At 44.2% G+C, this 12378-nt stretch overlaps 1 protein-coding gene across 2 annotated transcripts in view; it reads left to right on the forward strand.

Moving 5' to 3' along the window:
• Positions 1-12378, forward strand: part of SRGAP1 (SLIT-ROBO Rho GTPase activating protein 1) — a 251366-nt gene that overhangs the window by 38521 nt on the left and 200467 nt on the right. The gene's annotated exons all lie outside the window — the stretch shown is intronic.

Consider the following 12378-nt stretch of genomic DNA (forward strand, 5'->3'; position numbering starts at 1 on the left):
AGCCAAAAAAAGAGGAGGTTCCATCCATTGGTTCACCCCCTGAATGCCTGCCATCACCGGGAGGGCTGAATTCAGAGCCAGAAACTCAGCGCAGGTCTTCTTCATGGGTGATGGCAACACAGCCACTTGAGCCATCGCTGCCACCCACCAGGGTCTCCACTGACAAGAAGCTGGCCTCCACAGCCATGGGTGAGTCACATCTAGGCACTCTGATGTGGGGCACGGATATCACCGTTAGTAACTTAACTACTAGGCCAAGGACCTGTCCCTGAGTACTTTTGTATAATCAGAGTTGATGGAGACCAACAGGGAACTTTGGGCGTTCTCCATCTGCTGTGATAGGCGGTGCCACTGAGAGCAGTGAGTGTGTTTTACCATTCAAGTGTCCTGAATCTGAACTGCATATGGGAGACATTACCTAGAGAGGAGGGGGATTTGCTTCATCAGATACAAATTTGATATTTAATGTAAGTCTGTTTGTTTTCTAGAAAATAGAGAACCATGAGTATAAATGATCTTGTTTCTCTAAAAGCTGTGTGATATGTATGCCTCGTTGTAAGTTGATCAAGTGAATGTAATATTTTCTTCTCTAAGTATAAATGATTCAGGAAAAAGAGTAAGCAGCAAAATGACTTAAGGCCTTTAGAGAGTTAAGAGTTTTTGCCTGTAGGGTCAGCTACCAGCTCAGTGACCCATGAAGGCCACTCACATTTTCTGCATGGAGCTGTCCAGGGGAAATCCCAGCTGTGCAGGTGGACAAGGTAGAGAAGTCCTTGATGAGATGTCTGCTCGTGGAGGGAATGGGGGATGGGTGGGGGAGAGAGAGGAAGCGTCAGTTCTCTTGCCTGCTGCTGTCCATTTGGATCCACTGGAAGCACTGGATTTAACTATGAGGGGGAAGCATCCGAGATGAAGGGCGTGAGACCCGCCTCGTGCGCAGTAGCGCTGTCCAGTGTCCGGGCATGGAGGAGCAGGTGCTCCTGCTCACCTGTACTTTGTGATCTGATCCTTGATGATACACTGCCACAGGCTCAAGGTCAAGCACAGCTTAAGTGGCTTACTGTCTTGAGGGAACTTTTTGTTTTAAAGATTTATTTATTTTTATTAGAAAGGCAGGCTCACAGAGAGAGTAAGAGAAGTGTTCCATCCACTGGCTCATTTCCCAAAGGCTACAGCAACTGGAGCTAGAGAGCTGCTTCCTGGTCTCCCACGTGGGTACAGGGTCCCAAGGACTTGAGCCATCTTCTGTTGCTTTTTTTTTTTTTTTTTTTAACTTATTTGAAAGGGAGAGTTAGTTGAAAGAGAGACAAGGAAGGAAAGATCTTCCATCTGTTGGTTCACTCTGCAAATGGCCACAGTGACCAAGGCTGAGCCAGACCAAGGGCAGAAGCTAGGAACTTTGCTCAGGACTCCCACATGTGAGGCAGGGACCCAAGCACTTCAGCCATCTTCTGTTTCCCCAAATGCCTTAGCAGGGAACTGGATCAGGAGTGGAGTAGCCAGAACTCAAACTAGCATGGAATTCTGGTAACACAGGCAGAAGATTAGCCTACTATACCACAACGCTAGCCCTCAAGCATTTCTCAAGAACCATACACCAAGGATACACACTTCCAGTGCCCTAAGAATCTCTCATCAGGCCACTCCTGAACACTAGAACTGGTTGCATCTCTACCCTCTTAGTGCTATTAGCATGTGACATTGGGTTCACAGTTTGAAAGTCGGCCTGAGTTTGGAAGCCATATCCTAGTCACAGAGTAGCAGGTAGCTTTTAGTTCTGCCATCAGCCTCTGTGTTGTTAATTCGTTTCACCTTTGTTCTGTGTCTTTGCATCATTTTTTCTTCAGGTTCCCAGTTCTCTATGACCATGATTCATCTTGCCATTTTGCGTCAGAACTTTGCTTATCTTGATCCAAGTTGTGATCTGCCTTGACAGGTGATACTCTGAGAAACTCTGCTTCTAACAAAGTTGAGTCATTTCATTTTCCCTCTCCTGAATGGTTCAAACTGCTCTCTCAATTGAGGCTTGCTTGGTCGGAGACTTTGGAGGCGATCTGTCAGGTTAGCTTTGGCGTCCTCGTTTGGCAGTGTTCCTGCACCTGTTGGAATGCTTGCCTCACTGTGCTATGAGCCCATTTCCAGCTGCTTCTCCGGCTTGTCGTCAGCATGTTCTCCATCTCCTGTCTCCACATGATCGTTGTGTTCCCTTCCTCATGCACACTCTTTCAGAGTTTTCACCTGACTTCATCGACACTCTAGAGTCGCATTAGGAGATTCTAAGAATTTTTTTTTCTTCCACTCCCCAAATGCCCATTGCAGAACCAGGCCAAAGGCAGGAGCCCAGAACTTAGTCTGTGTGTCCCATGGAGGTGTCAGGGATCTAAGTACATGAGCCGTGATCTGCTCCCTGCATGCTGTGCATCCGCAGGAAGCTGGAGCTGGGAGTGGAGTTGAGAAGCTTTAAATACTAGAGATACTGAATCGTTCTGCTGAATCATCATTGCACATTTGCAGCCCATGGGTCTGGCATCTGATGAGGTCGTGGACTGTGGAAGGCATGCAGAGGACATTAGGAAGCCGACAGCAGTAGGGTACCGCTTGGGCTAACACAGCTACTCTTGTCTTGAGCATTTGTAGGCCATGGCCCTCATCTTAGGACCCTTGCACTCAGTCTACTTCCTAGACACCATGAGAGAAATGTCCACTCCTATTCCATTCATCACTAACACGAAGTGTTGACATTAAGAGTTTGGGTATGAAGCCTTTGGGAGTCACCCTGAAGTAATACTTTAACTACAGCAAAAAGTTTATAGCACCAGAAATAACCACAAAAGCTCTTTGTATGAAGCTCTTTAAAGCAGTAAGATGCCTATTTACCTATTTCTGAAGGTGGCTGTAGAGTCTCTACTCTAAACCCAGGGACAGATAGTGGGGAGAAGCATGCCTTCTGACAGGGCACAGTGCAGACTGCGTCATGACTGCCTGTGGTTGAACATAAGTTGGTAGGTAGAAACGCTGGTACATTTAATTAAAAGTACAGTATGAAGAGAAATTGGAGCAATTATATATTATTAACCTAAGTGGTGCCGAAGCTTTGAAGTTGTTGCTGCGTCCCATTATTTTCCTTGATTGCATGCCCTCTGAGATTGGGCTGGAGGTGTTTTGAAGAAGAGTAGCAAGGTAAATCCAAGTACAAAATTAGCATCTTTGAAATTCTACCCTCCGTGTTTGAGCTGTTGCTCACTAAATTAATCTTTGGCTGCTTTTGTTCTTTCTTTCATAGAGGTACCCTTTTTCCCACCCACTCACCCCCCCATCGGATATTGTTGAGCTTATTGGAAAATGCAGGCTGTATATGTAAAAACAAGGTGTCATTTTGGGGTTGAAGTAGATGGGCTTTTTTATTCCAGCTGAAATAAATGAATAAGGAAATTGCAGATCTGAGATGAATGGTGCTGGGTCCATTATCCTGAGAACACTGGGCTCTGCGAATGTGGGGCTTGCTAGTCTGTTCTGTGTGTTGTGGGTAGCAGGGGGCTTCTCTCGCTAGGAGGACACTAAAATGTACTTTTCTGTATTAATAGTTCTGCAAGGCAGCAGGGGTTTTAATGAAAAGAATAAAACAAGGTTCTGGGTCTGACTGTTTTTGAGCTGTGCTCTGCCACAGTTACCTAATGGAAAAAGTTTCCTGGGCACGCAAAACGTACTTGACAACTACAATATGGAAATGGCTAGGAATCAGGGGTCCATTCCCTTCATTCTATAGAAAAAAAGACTAAAGTTCAAGGGACTTGCTTTAAGTCCCTAAGTGGTCTTGGACAAATCCTAAACAAGTAAAGTGACTACATTGTACTCTAATGAGATCTAAACATGTCAATGAATTTGAGTATCTATTGTCATTGAACTTTGTTATTAGTGCTATTCCTGAAATTATTAGAGACTTCTTTCACATAGTAGGGAGCAGCAATATTCCTTTGTTGACTGCAGTATATGTTTATGGAGCTCTTGTTATGTTCAAGGTATATTGCTGCTTGTAACACCACAGCTTGTTAGCATAGTATGTTAGCATTCAGACCAACACCAGAGCCTTTCTTTGGCCCCTTCTGGTCTGCAGCTTATCCCATGTGGCAGCTAGCAAACTTTTGTGCAAAGTGTAGAAGATATATTTCCTCTCCCTCTCTCTCTGTCTGTCTGTCTGTCTCTCTCTCACACACACACAAACACTGTGTGTTTGAGATGCTTTTTGGAGCGGCTGGTGTTGTGACACAGTGGGTTAAGCCATTACCTGCAATGCTGGGATCCCTTATGGTTGCCAGTTTGAGTCCCAGGTGCTCCACTTCCCATCCAACTTCCTGCTAAGAGCTCTGGAAAGCAGTATAAGATGGCCCACGTGCTTGAACCCCTATAGTCTGCGGGAGGGAGACCTATGTGAATGTCCAGGCTCCAGACTTGTGCCTGGTCCAACCCTGGCATTGTGACCATCTGGGAAATGAACCAACAGATAGGTAATCTATTTCTCTGTCTCTCCATTTCTCTCCTTTACACTGTAACTCTTTGAAATAAATACCCTCCCCCCCCTTTTTTTTAAGGTTTCAGAAACTTTGTCTGCAGTCAATAAAATAGTATTGACTATTTTATTTAGGGTTAAAATCTTAAAAATCAGTGTAATTGAAAACTCAGCACTTAGTCATACAACTGACTGTGGCTATATTTGGACAGAGTTGATGTAGAACATCTCCATCATCTTAGGAATGTCTTCAGTGCTATTCTTTTCCTAAGCATGCCAGAGTCCCTTGCGATGGATCTGGGGCTGGGATCTGAAGACATGAGTTGATATTCTGCATCATCAGCATCTTGTTATATGAGCTGTAAAGTATGAGGCAGGTCCTTTAGCTTGGTCAGAGCTCTGGTTTCCTTTGGGTAAACTGAGGTCTCTGATCCTTCGTTGCTTGTAAACTGCTTTGTTATTCCTGAAGTGCTTGCACAGACAGGTGAAGTCGTGTGGTTAGCTTGGTCAGCAATTGAATCCACTGTAAGCCCTTTGCCTCTTGGGTTCGGGGGCATTTAAGGTGTGGTATCTTGAACATCCACTCTATTAGAGAGTTCCATATCTCCTCACAGCAGGCAGCTATATACTTTGCTTCTTGGGCACAGCACCTGCCAGCTTCCTACCCGAGTCTGCTGTCCTGCAGTCCAGTTTCTTACGGGGCTCAGTGTAGTGTATTGGTTCACACTTTATTATGCAGCCAGTCGGCCTGCTGTGCCCACTCTGTCCCAAACTCACCGTGTGACCGTGGCAGGTCTCCACCTGTTCTCCCATATACTGCTAGATGGGAGTATAAGTAAAAGGACATATGCCATAGAACTGCTGCAGGGGTTAAACAATTTGCTGTCACCCATGTAGCTAGTGCTTTGTATTTAATAAGTGCTCAGTAAATCATTCTTGTTGATACAGTAGGATGATGACCTTCTGATAACAGCAGGCATAGTAAGTATCGATACCATTGATAGACAGAAAACATTTCTGTTGAATTATCCATTAGGAACACAAAGATACAAGATCTTGAGTGCCAAAGGAGAGAAGGGATGACATAAAAAATTTGAGGTTACTAAACATGATTTTTCTTCTTATTTCAATAGTTGATTAACTCAGCCACCATGAACAGGGACATGTTCTCCTTTCTTCCTCACAGAGTCTCAAAAGCAAATAAATGTCTAGGACAAACACGAAAACAGGCTAGAGGGCCAGTGTTGTGGCCCATTGAGTTAAGCTGCCTCTTAGGATGGCAGGCGTCCCATATTGGAGTATGGGGTTGAATCCCGCTTACAATCCAGTTTCCTGCTTATATACTAGGGAAGGCAGCAGAAGGTGACCCAAACGTTTGGATTATTGCCATCCATGTGGGAAACCAAGATGGAGTTTCTGATTCTTGTCTTCAGTCTGGTGCAGTCTTGGCTGTGGTGGGTATTTGCAGAGTGAACCAGTTGATGGAAGATCTCTCTGTCTCTCCCCTTCCTGCCAGTATGTCCAGATTCTGTCTTTTAAAAATACGTATGTACGGGCCCGGCGGCGTGGCCTAGCAGCTAAAGTCCTCGCCTTGAACGCCCCGGGATCCCATATGGGCGCCGGTTCTGATCCCGGCTGCTCCACTTCCCATCCAGCTCCCTGCTTGTGGCCTGGGAAAGCAGGAGAGGACGGCCCAAGGCTTTGGGACCCTGCACCCGCGTGGGAGACCCGGAAGAGGTTCCTGGTCCTGGCATCGGATTGGCGCGTACCGGCCCGTTGCGGCTCACTTGGGGAGTGAAACATCGGATGGAAGATCTTCCTCTCTGTCTCTCCTCCTCTGTATATCCGGCTTTCCAATAATAATAAAATCTTAAAAAAAAAAAATACGTATGTACATCCGTACTTACAGCAATTGTTTAAAAGCAGACCAGAGGTTAGAGATTATCAAGTGGAAAGAACTTGGTCAACCTGGAGAATGTGAATGTTGTTTAAATGGTCTAAAGCCAGCTCTCAGCTTCAGACAGTCCTGACCATGTGAGAACCTGTAAGAATGGAGTGTTAGTCAATCGAAGTGTTTCTGGAACTCTCTAAATGTCCACTGAGGGCTTAATTTGTAACTTAAACTCCATGCAGCAGAATATGTCTGTGGGTAGGAGTTGGACCATGGACCACTGCTTTGTGATCTTTTCTTTAAAGATGCGTTTCCCAGCATCTTCTCAGGAGTGCGTGTTCTGTTGCTTTGGATGCACTTGCAAAGAAGGTTCTGTAGTCAAGTGCACTTGGGGACACTTGGCACTTGGGGACACTTGATTCTGTGACTGAATTGAGATGCTTCACAGGGGTAGGTATCTGGTGCCACCCAAGAGGCCTGTGAGTCATATTGAGGTGCCTGGGTTATAGGCCTGTATCTGCTTCTGATTCTAGCCCCCTGCTAACACGGATCCTAGTAGGCAACAGATGATGGTCTAACCACTGGGGGAGGCTTCAGGCATCTGCTTAGCTCAGCCCAGCATTTGCAATGCTTGGGGAGTGAACCGGTAGATAGAAAATGACTCTGTCTCTGTCTGCCTTTCAAATGAAAAACAAATACATAGATTAATTAACTTAAAATTCTATCTTTATTAAATGTATACTGACTTAATCACATTGTATTTCATTGCCCAAGTTTATTTGATTGGAGAATTCTTTTCCCGCAGAACATGGGTGAACTTCATGTTGGAATCACACAAGGTGGGTGTCTATATTGTGGGTAATGGCAATAAGGGAGGATGGAATCCCGTGGGACTTAAAGACATAAACAGTTCTTAACACTGAGGAAGAAGCCATTTGAAGTTACCTTTTTGAGATGTAAATGCTGCCCTTGTGTTTGCCATGGTCAGATTTTCGATTCTGAAATACAAGGTGTTATCACTGTGAATCCTTTTTTGGCAAAAAAATACTGTAGACTAGGGCTGGTGTTGTGGCACCATGGGGTGAGCTGCCACCTCCAGCGGTGATCCCACATTTAATTGAACTCCTTGTTACGTGCTCGACACAGCAAAGGTCCGATTGTGAGGCTCCTGTGAGCTGTGTGAGAGGTGAGGATGGCACTCCTGCTCCTGGCTCCAGCCTCGGCTGTTGCGACTGAGGGAGGAAAGCAGCAGGTGGGACATATCCCCCCTGTTAATTGCTCTGCCTTTCAAATAAAAGAAAAAAAAAAGATTTCAAAAGTTCATGGAAAACATGTGTTACAAAGCAACTATACATGGATTTTACAATTTTTTCCCCACCAAAACAGACATTTTCTAATTGCTCATTCCATGAACACTTCCAGGTCCCTTAAACACACTATTTGAGGCGGTTTCTATAGGAATAAGCACTAAGCGACTTATTTTGGTTAGGAATTAGGCTATTGTGCTAACGTAAGAACATGTGCAGCCAGTACAGTAGATGATAATGCAGGAACTGGGCAACCAGAGCTGTACCTATGAGAAGAATGCGAGTCCATGCCAACTGCCCTCACAGCCCTCCTACCTGTGTGTCATTTGAGGGGCTGGACTGTTTGGAGCAAAGTGGTATTTTCACTTTTCTCAGTGGGAATCTTTGTACAGTCTATATGGCAGGAGGTGAAAAAAAATTTTCTCTACAAGAAATTCATGACACCCTCTCTCTAGGCAGTATCTCTGTTTAACATATTCACAGAAAATTCCTTTGGTGACAATCTCAGTTTACCTTGCTGGCTATTTTCAGATGTGTCTTAAAATAGCTTAATTTCTCACAGTCCCATGGAAATTGTAGCGCATCTCCTCTCGGTCGAATCTTTCTGCAGTGGATTTCAGCTCATTGCATTTTCATGGGTTTTTATTCAGAGCCTTCCATTCAGTTTGGGGACTCTGTTAGCTAAACTGAGTCTTTCTAGAGACTTCATTTTGATTAGCATGAGGATTTGTGGGACAGGAAATCGATTTTTTTCCTTTGATGTTTCTGAAAGATATTTCTGGACATTAATAGAGAAAGCAGAACACAGAAGACACAGTGAACCTGTCAGCCACCATGAACAGGGACATTTGGGCACAGGCGGAAGCAAGGTTTCAGCTGCTCAGCCTGGCAGCCTCAGTGGGATAAGAACGCACTTCAGTGGACACCCACCTTGAATCCAACTAAAATTCACCCCACAAGCTGCTGAAGGGGGTGAGAAGAAGAACTTCCTGTGTAATATTACAAACATTGGTCTTTCAAGGGACACAGAATAGAAGCCTGGGAACATGACACATACCTATGGCGGAAGGGGAGGGCTCCTGCAGGATTTCCTGAGGTGGACAGGAAGCTGGTTGGGAACCTTGAGATTGAATAACGTGGAGACCAAAATGGCTTGTGAGGTTGACCTTGCCATTACAGGATCTAATCTAATCTGACTCTAACGCAATCAGCTGATGACATCTTGTTTCAAAGTTACAAGAAAATTATTCTGTATTTGAAATGATCACTATTATCTTGAACGAGAACATTTTCCTTGAGCATTTAATATATTCCCTTCTGATAACTACAAGGCCTGATTCTTCTAGATTAAATGGACATAATTGGGCTCTTCAGTCTCCGTTTCAGTATGGGACATTTCCTCAAATTAAAACTTAAACCTTGGCAGCCTTTAAACTGAATGTGTTGCTGAGACTTTTAGGTGATTCTCATTACATAAATGTCGTAGAACTGAAGGAGACTGTAGAAATGAGGATGGCATTACTGACTCCAGAATGATTTGGGAAAAATGGTCAAATCAGGATTCATAGCCGTGGTTATAAGCGTGCGTGTGTGTGGAGATGTGTATGCTGTTTCCTTTATCTCTTTGGAATATTTGTATTTGGCCTTGGTAGATTTTTTCAATTGTTTTTACAAAGAAGAAAACAGAAACAAGTTTGACTTTGAATATACTTGCTGTCATCAGAACTAAGGCAGTCTTACGTACTTGAATCTTTCGTGTAGAAACTGTACCAGTTAAACCATTTTTGGAAGAAATTTGATATGCTTTATTTCTGTGACCACATATCATGGTTAAGCTTCACTATTTTTCTTTAGTAGTTTATGTAGAACCAACTAAATTACTCTCTTTAGCTTAAAATGACTCAAGTATAGCATGCTTTACTTTAAAACTTTCCGCAAAATGATCTTTACTTTCTCAAAAATAGATACTAATTTACTACACAATAGAAGTATTACAATTTCCATTTTCATTGGTATGTTCATTTGATGTGATACTTTTATATTCTTTACATTCTGAACAGTCTATGGAGGTGCTATGACATAACTCTTAGGTGGTACATGTCAAATGTCTTTGATCCAATGTGTCAGACTTCTGAAGAACCCCTTTATTGTCAAAAGGCTTTCTAAAATCTCAAGTTCTCAACAGAGTGTTGTGTTTCTTAAGATTTATAACTTGACAGGAAGAGTGACAGAGAGGTAGCAGGAGCAGAGAGAATCTTCTGTCCACTAGTTCACTCCCCAAATGACCCACAATGACCATGTGGCGAGGCCAAAGCCGGGCACTTGGAACCCCGTCCTGTTCTGCTCCTTGGGCCATGTTCTGCTCCCTTCCAGGGTGCAGCAGGTAGGTATTTGGATTGGAAGCAAAGCAGCCCTGACTTGAAGCCTGGCACTCCAATATGGGATGCTGTCATTGCAAGCTGGAGTCTAACAAGCTGTGCCACAGCTGCTGGCTGCTGGAGCTTTTTCTGTGTTGATTTTATTTTCCAGGTTGGCAGGCAGTTTTGGGAGAAAGTGTGTAATAAATGATGATGACAAGTGAGAAGGCCAAAGACTCCCATACCTGCAATGGACCATTCTGCCTTCTGTTGCTAAGGAAATGATGCTGAGACCTGCAGCCTTGCATCTGTGGTCACGAACCACTGCCTCCTCTTCAGAGTTGACTTTGTGAATTCTTTTTTTTTTTTTTAAGATTTATTCATTTTATTACAGCCAGATATACACAGAGAAGGAGAGACAGAGAGGAAGATCTTCCGTCCGATGATTCACTCCCCAAGTGAGCCGCAACGGGCCGGTATGCGCCGATCCGAAGCCGGGAACCTGGAACCTCTTCTGGGTCTCCCACGCGGGTGCAGTGCCCCAATGCATTGGACGTCCTCAACTGCTATTCCCAGGCCACAAGCAGGGAGCTGGATGGGAAGTGGAGCAGCCGGGATGAGAACCGGCGCCCATATGGGATCCCGGGGCTTTCAAGGCGAGGACTTTAGCCGCTAGGCCACGCCGCCGGGCCCGACTTTGTTAATTCTTATTAAATCAATTAGAAATAAAGAAGTTATTGGGTAGAAATTTCAAGGCTTAATATGAAATCATGCATCCTGAAGATGAGCCTTGAAGGGAACAGGAGCATGGAGTAGAGGTGATAAAACACCTTGAGGGTGTTTACAGATGGTGACCTCAGCTACAGCTGCAAGCCTTTTTGGTTTTTTAGAGAGTCCCAAGGATCTGATGGTTTGAGCTATTGCTATGTGTCCACTCATTCATTTATTTCTAAGACATTTTGGAAACACTAAGTGTCAGCCGTTGTCCTCGATTCTAGTAATGAAAGAGAAAGCAAATTCAGTTAAAATCCTTGTCCTGGAGAAATCTGACAGTTGCTTTTGGAAAGCACGCTTCCTGCTATGGTTTGTTCCTATTTCTCTTCACTCACAAGATGAGGAGCCCTAGGACAAATGATTCCAGTAGTGGATAGATTCTTAAAGTGAGCCACTCTCAGTGTGACCCTGTGTCTAACTGTGCTTCTTTATTTTCCCACTTGTCCTGCTGAGCTGCCTTGTCTGGTTCCTTTGTGATCCATGCTCAGCTCACCCTTGTTTTTCCTCTTTTTCTACAGTGTGTTCCTCTTCCCACTCTATCTGAACTGTGTTTGTGCTTTATGGCTGAGCCACGTCTTGCTTGGAGGATACACAACGTCATGTCTTTCTGGTTGTTCCTGCTTGTGGTTAGTTCTCCTTACCTGGAGAACCCGTAGTTGGCATCATACAGTTCAGCTCTTATTCACGCATTGTTGTGCACAGTGGGCTGTAGTCAGACCCCTGTTGTTTGAACTTTGCTGAGAGCTGCTCCTCATCCCAGCTTGGCTAGCCACCTGCTTGTGGAAGAAAGCTGGCCTCTGACCTTTAGTCTTGGACAGCTGGCAAGAAGGAGGCTGAGATTTTCAATACCTGACTAGAAATCATCTATGAATAGAATTCAGATGAGAAATAATCAAGGTTGAACTCTTCAGAATTATATAAATCCTGTAACTTACCAAATGTTATTTTATCATCATCTTCATATAGTAAGTATGCTACCAATGTTCTTCACAAAAGCTTAAAACAAGGATTGATGGCTTGCTGGATTAAGCTTGCAAACCTGTCCTGTTGGACATTTATGGTGTTTGGAAAAGCAAGGAATTTTACAAAAGTTCAGATCTTTGGTTTGTCAGACATAGCTATCCTTATCCCAGTGAACTCTACAGTAAAATATTAAGTGTGCTGTTCTTCAAAAAGTCATGAAAAGGTAGGCAGCATCATCAACAACCACGTATGGAATGTCTACCCTGTTCCAGGAACTATTGCAGTAGCAGTGTCAACCCATGCAATGGGTCTAGCACCAGGTTCTGGTATTAACCTTATTTTACAGTGGAGGAAACGGAAGCACAGGGAAGTTATGTGGCTCATCCAGGGTCCCATAGCTTACAGATGCTGGAACAGAGCTGGAAACCTGAGCAGGCTGGGCGCCGTAATCATGATACGTTCCTGCTTGTTCAGAGAGACTGAATCTGCTTGTTCAGAAATCTTCCCTAAAGTGATGGACTGGAGTTTGGTTACAAAGTAACTAAATCCATTTTAATGTGTGAGAGTGGAATAGCAGAC

The sequence above is a fragment of the Ochotona princeps genome, chromosome 15, assembly GCF_030435755.1.
Source record: "Ochotona princeps isolate mOchPri1 chromosome 15, mOchPri1.hap1, whole genome shotgun sequence".
Lineage (NCBI taxonomy): Eukaryota > Metazoa > Chordata > Mammalia > Lagomorpha > Ochotonidae > Ochotona > Ochotona princeps.